General features: G+C 37.0%; 1 long non-coding RNA gene across 1 annotated transcript; it reads left to right on the top strand.

Moving 5' to 3' along the window:
• Window positions 1-7,127: 7,127 nt before the first annotated feature.
• LOC117278539 (uncharacterized) lies at window positions 7,128-8,239 on the top strand. Its single transcript, XR_004508906.2, has 2 exons — window positions 7,128-7,347; window positions 7,969-8,239. It is a non-coding gene; the product is annotated as an uncharacterized lncRNA (long non-coding RNA).
• Window positions 8,240-12,794: the final 4,555 nt, after the last annotated feature.

A 12,794-nucleotide genomic window follows, 5' to 3' on the forward strand; every position in this document is an offset into this window, starting at 1 on the left:
CTGGGGGTGTGTACAGACTCCGGAGGGGCTCCTACAGCCCAAGTGCTATCATAAGCTAGATCCAAGCATAAATCAATATAACATCCTGCAGCGTGCAGCCCAATCCCATAACTGTCACTCATAATCAGGCTCTCAGCCTCACTTAGTCATCAATCTTTCCAGTTACACTCACGGGCTCACAATGTCATGAAACTAGCCCGACAATAATGATATGATGTATCAATAAATGACAACTGAGACTGAGATATGATATGAATGCATAAATATGACTGAGTACGAAATATCAATGAAATCAGTGAGATGACAGCAAGAAACGACCACTATGGGTCCTAACAATATCAGCATAAAGCCTAAACATGTTATCTAGCATGATTGACAACTCAGTTACTTAATCACATGGTGATAACACAGATATCAACAAAGTAGGGCCACTAAACAGTGCCATAAAAATAACGGAGTCATAATTCACAGGGTGCACGCCCACACGCCCGTCACCTAGCATGTGCGTCACCTCATCATCAATCACATACCATGTAATTCGGGGTTCCATACCCTCAGCACTAATTTTAGAAGAGTTACTTACCTCGAACAAGCCAATTCCAATACTGAGCAAGCCAAGCGATGCTCCAAAAATGCCATTACGCGTGTAGCAACCTTCGAACGGCTCAAAACTAGCCAAAAGCAACTAAAATACATCAGATGATGCTAAAGGAACCAATCCCAATCGAAAAAGTTGAATCTTTAATCAAAAGCCCAAAATCGGCCAAAACGCCCAACCCAAGCCCGCTTCTTAAAACCCGACAAAACTCAAAAAATCCGATAACACATTCAATTACGAGTCCAACCATACTAGTTTCACTCAAATCCGACTCCAAATCGATGTTCAAAACTCAAAAATTTATTTTATGAAATTTTAGACAAAACCCCCAAATTTCACTTTGAAATCATCAATCAAATGACAAAAACGAAAATGGATTCATGAAATATAACTAAAACCGAGTATAGAACACTTACCCCAATCCATATGGTGAAAATCGCCTCCAAATATTGTCCAAAGCCGAGCTCCCCCAACTCAAAATATGACCATATGAACAAACCTTCGGTATTAAGTACTTTTGCCCAGCTGTTCGGCCTCGTTTTGCATGACAAACGATCCCAAAACTTGCTTTTGATGCCTCCAATGGATTCCTTGTAAAATGTCAATCAAGATAGAATTTTGAATCACTCCATTTGACCTTATAATGAAGGAGATATGTTGGTTTCAATATTTGAAAATAGTGCAGATTTTTAAATACGAAGTCAGTGGCAATTGCGTAATTAATCTGAAAAATCTGGCAACCCAATTCTTAGTAAAACGACCATAAAATCTACATACAATGTCCATATTCGACGATTCTTTTTACTGCGGATCCGTAATTACGATACAGATCTAATGCTTCAACCAAATCAGAAATCAGAGCTCATTTGTTCAACCATTTATTCTTGAAAAAACTACGTCGAAACATAAGAAAAACGAGCGCAACACAACCCAATTCTATCCAAAACTCATTCGAGCCCCTCGGGGCCCGTATGAACATACCAACAAGTCCCATAACATAACACGGACTTACTCGAGGCCTCAAATCACACATAACAACATCGAAACGATGAAACATACCTCAAATCAAACTTAATGAACTTTCGACTTTAAAAAACTTTTGCCGAAACATATAAAATCAACTCGTTATGAACTTAAATTTTGCACACAAGTCCTAATACATGATACAGAGTTACTCGTGCCCCCAAACTACCGAGCGAAGTGCAAATGCTCAAAATGACTGTTCGGGTCGTTACCCCATGCTCCCAAAATCCCCAAAAGAAATGTCATTTTACCTTCCGGAGTCAAGGACCCTAGAGGCAATTTGGAAGCATCAATAAATTGGCAGACTAAAAATTCAGTGGCACAAAATAAGGTACTATTCAATATTGACAAGACTGTTAAAGAATCTGCTGGAAAATTGAAAACTGTTGAGAGAAATATAAATAAAATCTCTGAACAAACCAACTAGAATTAGGGATTGATCGAAGTGCTTGAACAACAACTCAGTGACCTTGATAGACGCGTCTGCCCCCAGGCATATCCTTATTTCATTTCTTTGACTTACAAAAGAGAGAGATGGCCTCCTTGAAAAAGTAAATCCACCTTTTTAATAACCCACAACCATCTTCGTCGTCGTCCCAAATTATATCCTACACACATAAACAACCATCTTTCCCAACACAAAGTGTTTATTCTAATCCACCCACACCCACTCTTGTTTCAGAAACCCCACTCTTTCCATCACGAATACAACCCTCGTTGTTTTCACAATTTTCTCCCACACTAAATCAGATAATAACTCTGATCTTGCGAAGTTTGTTTAGGACATGAAAGATGCTTTGGAAGCAAAGACAAAGGCTCAAAGAAAAACACAAAGAGAAGAAGAAATGCGCAAATATGCTATGCCTTCGGAGCCAAAACCTAAAATAACTCTTCAGCCAGACCCTCAGACTAGTACCGGCCAATATAGAGATCAAACTCAACAACTCATGATCTCAAATCCTTTGTTACCCAGTGTCTACACAATCCATGACACAGAAGAAACAGATGAATCCCCCATCTAATCAGAAAAATCCTCGGATATGTTTTTTGATAACTCGGAACCCATGTCCAATATATCTGAAGCGGAACTAACCGTTGATGATGCATTAATTCCTAAATCATCGGAGGAATCATTCGAAGATGATAGGAGCACATTCCACCAACCTATATGGTTTGACCAATAGAACCTGAAATTGATGAGATAGAAGATGATGCAGAAGGCATGACTGAAGAACCAGAAATCACAACACCAAGGATGGTGGGTACGGGATTTCATACTTTCACTTTGGATGATCTTTCCATCCAAAATGGCTAGAAAAAATCCAAGTTTTTTATACTTGGATGTTAACAAAGCATTTGGTCGAATGAGAACCTTTTATAATCTTGTCAGAATTCGCAGCAAGATTATCTGGAACACTTAGTGAATAGTGGGTATCGGTTGGAACGGCAGGTAAGAATAATTTACTTACTTCCCAAGATCTTTCTTGGAACATAGGAATAATTCATTCTTATTTCTGTGAAAGTCAAAGTCAGAACAAAGAAGATCTAAGAAACTATCATATTAGTGGGGACATTTCTCTAAAACAAGCTTCATCAATTCACTCCCACCAATACTATCTGAAAGAATATCAGCCTTATTGAAGGAGCGTGGTACATCTGTTACTGCCATGAATGTTGGTGACATAAGGCAAGCTGTTTTCTATGTACAAGATGACCTCTGCAGCAAAAGGAAATTCTTCAACCAAATAAATAAGATATCTCGAGATTTGAACAAAGCATGCAGAAAAATAGATTTTATTACCAAGGATAGGAGTTGTACAGATTGCAACACACATAGGAGAAGGAAGTTCAAAAGGTTCAAGCTTTCTCGGCACAAGGAAAGAGATGGACACATGTTCAGAAAAAGAAAGAATTTTTTCAGGCGAAGCAAAACAAACATGTTTTCAAGGAAAAAACCTAATTCATGTTTCACATGCGGAAAAATAGGTCACTTTGCAAAGAAATGCCCCCAAAACAGAAAATCAATTAGGTTAATCTCTGAAATCCAAAAGTACACAGGTGTTGAGATTGACGATGATTTAGAATCAGTATTTTCACTGGAGGAAGAGCCAAGTGAAGACACTTTGTTTTCACTAGAAATCTATAAAGAATATGGAAATCACATGTACCATATTTCTCATACTGAAGACCCAGAAGCTGATGCAGTAAATGATGCCACTATAGACCAATCAGATTCAGGGGAAGGAATTTTCAGTATCACCACAGTCCCTCAGAAAGAGGTAAATGTATATCCTACCAAATGGGATAAACCTATCTCTGTAATAGCCTTCTATGATACTGGAGCAGCATACTCGATCATGAATTCAGCCATACTTCCAGAGGAATGTTGGGTACCCCATTCCAGAAACTTTGGAACATTATCACAAGGGGCTTGACAACAACTGTTAAAACAAGACACCCGATCACAATTGAATTCTTTCCAGGCCTTAAAATTAGGTCAAACACCCTTGGATCAGATATTCCTGGAAAAGATTTGATCGTTGCCTTTGACCTATATAGTAAACTCAAGAACAAACTCCTAGTTGGAGCTAATGGAATCAGATTCAAAAATCAGTTCAAGGAATATGGCAACATCTCCAGACTATTCCAAGTCACTAAAGAAGACCAATTCATGCAGATTGGTGAGCAGATTAGGCAATAACTCTGTGTTGAATCTCATGTAGACTTCCTCAAAAGGTTTAACACTCCTTTATGGAAAAATGAAGAATTCTACATCAAATTGCCCTTCAAGAAAAATGAGAACATCAACCCCACAAAGGCAAGTCATTCTCGAATGAACCCAGAACATTTGAAACTGGCAATGAAGGAATGTGAAGAACTACTTAACTTTGGCTTAATTGAACCAACAGACTCACAGTGGGCATGTGGAGCTTTCTATGTCAACAAAAGATCATAACAGATCAGAGGAAAGTAAAGACTAGTAATCAATTATCAACCTTTGATCTACTTTCTACAGGATGATAAGTTTCCCATTCCAAACAAGGTTACCCTATTTTCATATCTCGCCAAAGACCATATATTTTCCAAGTTTGACCTAAAGTCAGGTTTCTGGAAACTCGGAGTCCATCCAGATGAAAGATCAAAAATAGGGTTTTGCATATGAGACCACCATTTCCAATGGAAAATGATGCCTTTGGCACTAAAGACAGCACCGTCCTTATTCCAGAAAGCCATCATAAAAATATTCCAACCTATTCTCAATTCAGTGTTGGTTTATATTGTTGATATTCTCTTATTCAGTAATTCCATTTAAGAACATTTCAAATTACTAAATCAGTTTATAGAATTGGTTAAGAAATTTGGTGTTATGCTATCAGCAAAAAAAGATGATTCTTGCACAGGAAAAGATTGAGCTCTTGGGAATGGAATTCACCCAAGGTTCTTTCAGTCCAGGCCCCCATATATCAAAAGAGCTTCTCAAATTTCCAGATACGAGTCTCTCAACCAAGCAGATCCAGCAATTCTTAGGGATTGTCATTTATGTTCGAGATTTTATTCCAGAAGTCTCTGAATATATTACTCCTCTTAGTAATATGCTAAAGAAAAAACCACCAGCTTGGGGCAAAGAACAAGATGTTGCTGTCAAAAGGTTGAAACACCTATCTCAGCAATCCAAAACACTCAACATCCCATCAGACGGAAAGAAGGTGTTGCAAACAGATGAAAGCGATCAATACTGGAGTGCAGCACTATTGGAGGAACATGAAGAAAAGCGGAGAATCTGTGGATATGCGAGTGAAAAATTCAAAGATGTTGAACAACACTATCATTCCACCTTCAAAGAAATTTGTGCTGTCAAAATAGGAATAAAGAAGTTCAACTTCTTTCTTATCCATATAAAATCTCTTGTTGAAATGGACACGAAGGCATTTCCAAAGATAATACATGTCAATCCAAAGATCATCCCAACCCTCAAATTCTCATATGGGCTCAATGGTTTTCACCATATAAGTTCGAAGTCAAGCATCTAAATGGCAAAGATAATATCCTCGTTGATTTCTTATCTAGACCCCATGAGTTTTCTCACAGGTTCAAGAATAAGGTACCACCACAAGTCTTTATGTATCAGGGCAGAACGAGATATAGTTTGAGAACTTCAAAATCCAGCACAAGTACAAAAACAAGTCACCAAAGTTCTAGATTGAGTCAGCAATCCTCCACTAACATTCCAGAAAGTCCCCAGAAATGTAGGATTTATCATATCCTTGGGATACACCAGTTTGCCTTGAAAGAAGGACCCATTATGAGCTAGAAGTTTTTAGAAAGTATGAATGATCCATATTAAATCCATTTGGAGTAAATCCGGAGTATTCATTTGCCCGTATCTTTGTGGCATATCCCCAAGAATTCTCAGAAGAATTATTATGGATGTTCTAGTATTTACTAAATCATTATCACATTCTTATAGAATTTAAGAGTGATAAATTCAGGAAATTCCACCAACTGAAGCCTTGGGTACAAAATTTTTTATTATGGTTTAACAATTATAATTATTGGATTTCGCTGTTTAAAAGTATTTTAGGCTTAAATAAATATGTTACTATCTGGTTTCACAAGCCCGTTCATATTCATCAATGAAAGTCTTTTCCTCTACCACTTTTGAGCATACTAAAATGAAATAGAGTTTCTGTTCTTGATGACGATGAGGAATACTCTGAGTTACAACGCTCTATATTTCAAGAAAATAAATGTATTCCCAAAGAGATATGGCCAGGACTATTTGCCAGTTGGAATTATTCTAACACATGCATGGATTGTCCTTATTATCAGTGGGTTAAAGATGCAATGAAGGACTACCATGAGAATGATGTGATATGGAACCAAGATGCCCAAGATCCTTATTCTGCTTACTTAGAGATTGAGTTAAGCTAATGTGAAATTGATACTCTACATTTAGCACAAGCTCATAGAACTAGTTCTGAAGAAGCAGAAATGATAGCCTGTATAAAAGCTACAGAATATTTTGAAAAGGCAAAAGAAGATTCTCCAAAAAAAAAGGAAAACAAGTAGAAAGGTCAGAAAAACGAAGGCAGAAAAATAAAAACAGGTACAAGTGTCTTCATGGCGAAGACTAGTGGATTGAAGAAGGATACACAACAAAACCATCCACGCCATCATGCACATCTGGTGGGTCTACTAAAGTCTATATCTAATAAAGAAATTTCTTATTATTAAGAAATCTCGTCCTTTATGAATTATTAAGCCTAAAGCTATTTTTGACTTTTTGGTAGCTTTACTTTAAGTCATTTTCATCTTTTAAAGTTTTTGAAGTCTTGTAAAATAATTGAGAGACATAGGGATCCACTCCTTATCTTTCTTTGTCAATCCTTATTGCTCTTCAATGTAAATAATGAGGTGAGGTCACAGTTGTATTATTGAGTCTTTTACTTTACCTATAAAAGAAGACCTTCAAAGTTCAGGAGGATCATCGAATTCTCTCCCTGGAAAAAAATATTAAGTGTGCAATAAAATGTTTGCTTTCTAAACTTTCTCTTGTTCTCTCTTCTCTAAAAATGATGGTTGATCCTTACAGAGTGTAGAATAATAGAAATCACAAAGGACGTAATTACTTTCCATGAGTGATTACCAGAAGCTGATTAGTTTGATCTAAGAAAACGGTTTTGATATGGCAGGTTGCTAAGAGAGCCCTTATAGCCAATAATCTGGTATACTTTCTTAGTGCAATTTTGAGACTGCTGGTTTAAAAATAATTCTCTTGTAGAACTAATCGTCATTCTTCCTCTTGATATTTATCATTCTCCAACACCGGTACTACACTCGTTTTGAGTTGGTATCAAAGCCAGGTTATATACTTAATGAACATAGTATGGTTTAGTATATCAGTATCATGTATTACAGTACGATTCTCAGTTCTTGTTTTTAAATCCCTGAATGTTGAACACCTGTATTTGGGCTTGAGGCTGCAGTTTATACTTTATGCATCTTTGGGCTTGAGGTCGCAGTTATGTATACGTATATTTGGGCTTGAGGCCGCAGTTTGTGCACATATATATTGGGCCTGAGGCTACAGTTTATTTATTCAGATAAATAGGGTGTTCATCATTCAGAAGAGGGAGTATTCATATCCTTACTTCCTTGTTCAGTTATCAGTTATCAGTTTCTTTATCAGTTCAGCTATCAATTATTAATATCTATTCCCAGTTATCAATTATCAGTTTAATTTCAGTTTCAGCATTTACAGTTCTTTCTTTTAGTTGCTTTACATATCAGTGCAATTTAAATGTACTGATGTCCCTTTTGCCCGGGACCTGCATTTCATGATGCAGGTAATGATTTACAGGTTGACGATTCAGAGCGCTAGGATTCTCTTACCAGCTATTTGGTGATCCCCAGTTCGTTCAGGGCATTAGCATTACCTTACAGTCTTTACTATTTTCAGACAACTAGTATTTTTCGTACTTCATTAAAGGCTTCATAGACTAGAGAAGTTAGACAGAGTGGCAGGTTTTTCATCTTAAGCAATGTTTTCTACAGATATGTTTCAGAATTATATTAGTGTTTTCGCTTTTTTGATTTATATTATTCAGACTTTCAGTATATCAGCATGTGCTAGTTTATCTTCTGTATTCAGTATGTTATGATATCACATATTGATTCAGCCAGCCAATTGGTTTGCTCGGTCACATGTACTTAGGCATCAGGTGTCGTATTACGTCCAGGCCCAGGTTTGGGGCGTGACAAAACTTGGTATCATAACCCTAGGTTCAAGAGTCCTAGGGAGTCTATGAAGTCGTGTCCAGTGGAATTTGCTTTATATGTGTGTCGTCTACTCATATAAACGGTTAACTACCAAGACATTCAGGATTGTCTTCTTTCTACTCTAGATCATGCCATGAAGCTCAGAGCAATAGGTAACCTTCTCTTCCTATCGAATTCCAGATGCATCGAATGCCTAAGCGACGGGTAGGAAAAACTCAAGGTCCTAGAGAAGACGATTGCCCATTGGGGTATAATTATGGAGTATAGGTTGGTAACAAATGAGACTTGAGATGATGTTAAAAGTGGGATGCAATAGGTAGTAGTACAGATTAGAGCATAACCTTATCAGAAAGTACAAAAACAGTTATCATGTTCTATGGTTATCGGTTTACCTAAGTTGCCAGTTGTATAGTCTTTCAGTTAGCAGGTTTATGGTTATTTAGCATCCCTGTATTCAGTTATTCAGTTACCACATCTCCAATTTTTAATGTATCCAAATAAAGGTGACTTGTGAGTATACAATGATGCCTATGGGTGCTAAAAGAAAATATAAGTAACATTGATTATAGTGAAATCTTTGCATATTTTAGGTCTGGATTAAGACCCAAGACTCACTGAACTGTGCATGAAGTGATTTATCATATGATGGTATACTTTAAAGGACAAGTTTGTGTATGGTAGTGTATCCATATGTGTTTTACCTCATGGAATTATTTCATTTTTAATTCTTGGAAATGGAGCCACATGTTGGATGATGATAGTTTAGATGTCAGATCTAGCGGGCATAGAATTGATCACTATAGTTTTGTATAGAAAGGAGCCTAATGGAAAAATACCTAGGAATCAGAAATGTTTGTTATTACCAATTATGTGTTTTTCATACGACTCATGCATATGACTAAGAAGATATGATTTATGAAATGGGAAGCCGCTATTATTGTGAGATAAAAGATAAGATAGTTCCCTCTTAGGTTATGTGACCAAGTGTTTACCCCAGATGTTTATAGTCTGATATGGTTTTGAAATGTTTAGAAAGTTTGGGGTTAGATATTCCAATTTTTATTTAAGACAGATGAAATTTCTCTAAGTCTGATCCATATACACAATTAAAAAAAATGATAGTATGTGGCCGTAGAATAGGGTCAGATGGTGAGGAAAGTTAGGAATAACCTTATGTTTCACTTTAGTTATTCAAAGCAGAACTAAAAAACATGATGCTAGCAGGTGGTTAGTAAAAGAATAGTAAGTAAGTTTTGAGTAGATACAATGAATTAGCAATTTCAACAGAGCTAGTAGATGTATGATTTGATTTACTTAGACATGATAACACTAGTGAGTTGGTAATAGTTTGCAACACCGAACGCGTGTTAGAACACACAGAGTTTAAGTTAAACCTAAAGTTCAGTGATAGTGGAAAAATAGCTCAGTAGTAAGAGAGCAAGTTACAGAAGAATAACCTTTAAGAGTTATCAAAAAGAGGTTCCCCAAGATTGACAGTGTGAGCAGAGTTAAATTATTAAGATTGTGTACGATAGTTGTGAATACATTAACCTTCCATTTATGTAAGTAATTTAGTTTTTCTAGTAAGAAAGATTGCTCAAAAGTAATTCAGAAGATGAGTCATCATTGACGTAAAGTACAAAGAATTGCAGGAGATAAGGACAATTGTTTGGATCCCAACATAAGAGAAGGATCCTCAAGTACAAGACCTTAACCTTTGGTCTAAGGGGAGATGTGAAAATCGTCAGTAAGTCTAGTTGGAGATTTGAAACCTGCATAGTTAGCACAGGATATAAAAAACTATAAAATCATGCCCAGTTATGTATCACGAGGGTAGTGTCATTGCACGAGACTCTAATCTTTGGAGTATTGGTCAAAGACTTAGGTCACAACAATGATGTAAATCTTTTCAAGAAGTACATTGAAAAGATAATTAAGTATGGGAAGAATAGCTCATTATTGAGGTAGACAAGAGAACTGTGGTGAAAGAAGTTCACCGCTTAGCCAAGCGAGGAGTTTGACTTTTGGACTCCGAAGATGGTGGAGTTGTTATCCAGAGCAGGACTTGTTTCTCCTTAGTAGCAAAAGTGAAAGAAAAACAATTTGATGATCTCTACTTATTGCAACTGAAAGAGGGATTCACAAGTATAAAATGATAGCTTTTGAACAAGGGGAAGATGATTGTACTTTGAAGTACCAAAACGGATTGTGTGTTCCAGATGTAGATGGACTTAGAGAAGGAGGACCATGTTAGAAGCCCATAAATTCAAGTATTGTATTTACCTTGGTTCTAGAAAGATGTATCATGATCTCAAGGAGATTGATTGGTGGAACGACATAAAAAAGAACGTCGCAGACTTTGTGGCCAAGTGTCCTAATTATCAATAAGTGAAAGTCGAGCAATAGAAAACCTAGTGTTTTACCACAGAATACACATATTCTTAGTGGAGATGGTAAATATGGAATTTATAACAGGATTATCTCACCCATTTTGAAAGCATGATTTAATTGGATGATTACAGATCGACTTACCAAGTCAGCGCACTCCTTGCTAGTAAAGACCATAGATTCAGCAGAAGATTATGCCAAGTTGTACATTCAGGAAATCGTCTGATTGCATGAGACTATGTTGTCCATCATTTCAGATCGTGGTTCTCAGTTTACAATGAACTTTTAGAAGACCTTTCAGAAAATATTAGGCATAAGAGCAAACCTCAGCATAGTTTTTCATCCTCAGAAATATGGCCAGGCAAAGCGCACTATTCAGACACTTGAGAATATGTGCTTGATTTTAAAGGTAATTGGGATGATCACATACCTCTCATTGAGTTTTCTAATAATAACACCTACCTTTCTAGTATCACGATGACACCGTACGAAGCTCTGTATGGGTGAAGGTGTATATAACCAATTGGTGGGTTAAAAGTTGGTGAAACAGATTTGTTGGGACAAGATTTGGTCTATCAGGCTATGGAGAAAGGCAAGTTGATTTAAGAGCATTTGAATACGGCTCAAAGTTGCCCAAAAGTCCTATTCGAATGTACGACATAGAGACCTAGAGTTTCAAGTTGATGATTGGGTGTTTCTGAAAGTTTCGCCTATGAAAGGTGTTATAACATTTGGGAAGCAAAGAAAGCTTAGTCCCAGATATATCGGGCAGTATAGGATCCTATGAAGGATCGTTCAGTTAGCTTATGAGTTAGAGTTTCCACTAGAATTTGCGGCTATACAGCTAGTATTTCACGTATCATGTTATAACATTCAAGTTTCCAGTACTCAGATATTCATGTCAGTTCATTAGTCAGATACTCAAGTCAATCCAGTACTTAGATATCCATGCCAACTTAGTACTTAGATATTGATGTCAGTTCAGTACTCAAATATTCGTGCCAGTTCAATACTCATATCCATGTTAGTTCAGTATTCACGTATCCATGGCAGACTAGTATTCACGTATATATTTCATGTTATGCGCATTATGATGCTCTATGAGGCTTGTGTTATTCTTTGTTAGCTGGAAGGTGTTTTGGATAAATGTTGAAGTTAACTAACCTTTTCGTTCAGACTTTATATTATAATCTCCACGTCCTCTAGTATTCAGTCAATGCAGTAGTCATTCAGTTCAGTATCTCCGCAGTTTAGTAATCATGTATTCATTCAGTTTAGTATGCAAGTGTTCATGAAAGTTCATGTTTCCACCAGACCTATTTAAGGTCCAGAGTTAGCCGAAGTTACAGTCAGGACAATCATTCGAGGATGAATGATCCCAAGGGGGAGATAATGAAATACTCCGTAAATTCGGACTAGGTATGGACATGTTAAACGAGTATTAGTGTGATATTTTTGACATATAAAATCCTATTGAAATGATTATGGGTGGAAATAGTTGTTTTGGAATCAAGACGGAGAGTGAGGTGCATAAGATTCGATAAAATCGACTAAGTTTATTGAAGGTCTATCTTCTAGAAGAATTTCGCAAATGTTAGTTGGGAATTTGGGAAAATGTGAAACATAAAAGTTGTATTTCTTTAAAATATATTTCCAACTATATATTGTGGAGCCCAAATAGATCTTTGAGCGAACAGTTATGTACGTTTTACTAGACAATGCACAGTATGTGCGCCCATGTGCGTGCCCGGATTGTCTCGTGCGCGGCCGCGCACTTGTGGCAGTGCTACGGTCCTGATGCGCATCCAGGTGTGCGGTTGGACCTTCAGGTACGTGGGAGAGCATTCGGTGAGGGGGATGGGTTCATTTTTAAAGCCCTACTTCGTCCCTCACACCCCAAATTATAAAAACTTGCTCTAGAAAGGGAAACTCTCAAGAATCTAACTCCTTCAAGGCCCCTCCTCATCTAATGTAAGTTCTAATGGTGATTCTAAGTCAATTTTAA

This window comes from Nicotiana tomentosiformis, chromosome 12 (assembly GCF_000390325.3).
Source record: "Nicotiana tomentosiformis chromosome 12, ASM39032v3, whole genome shotgun sequence".
Taxonomy (NCBI): Eukaryota; Viridiplantae; Streptophyta; class Magnoliopsida; order Solanales; family Solanaceae; genus Nicotiana; species Nicotiana tomentosiformis.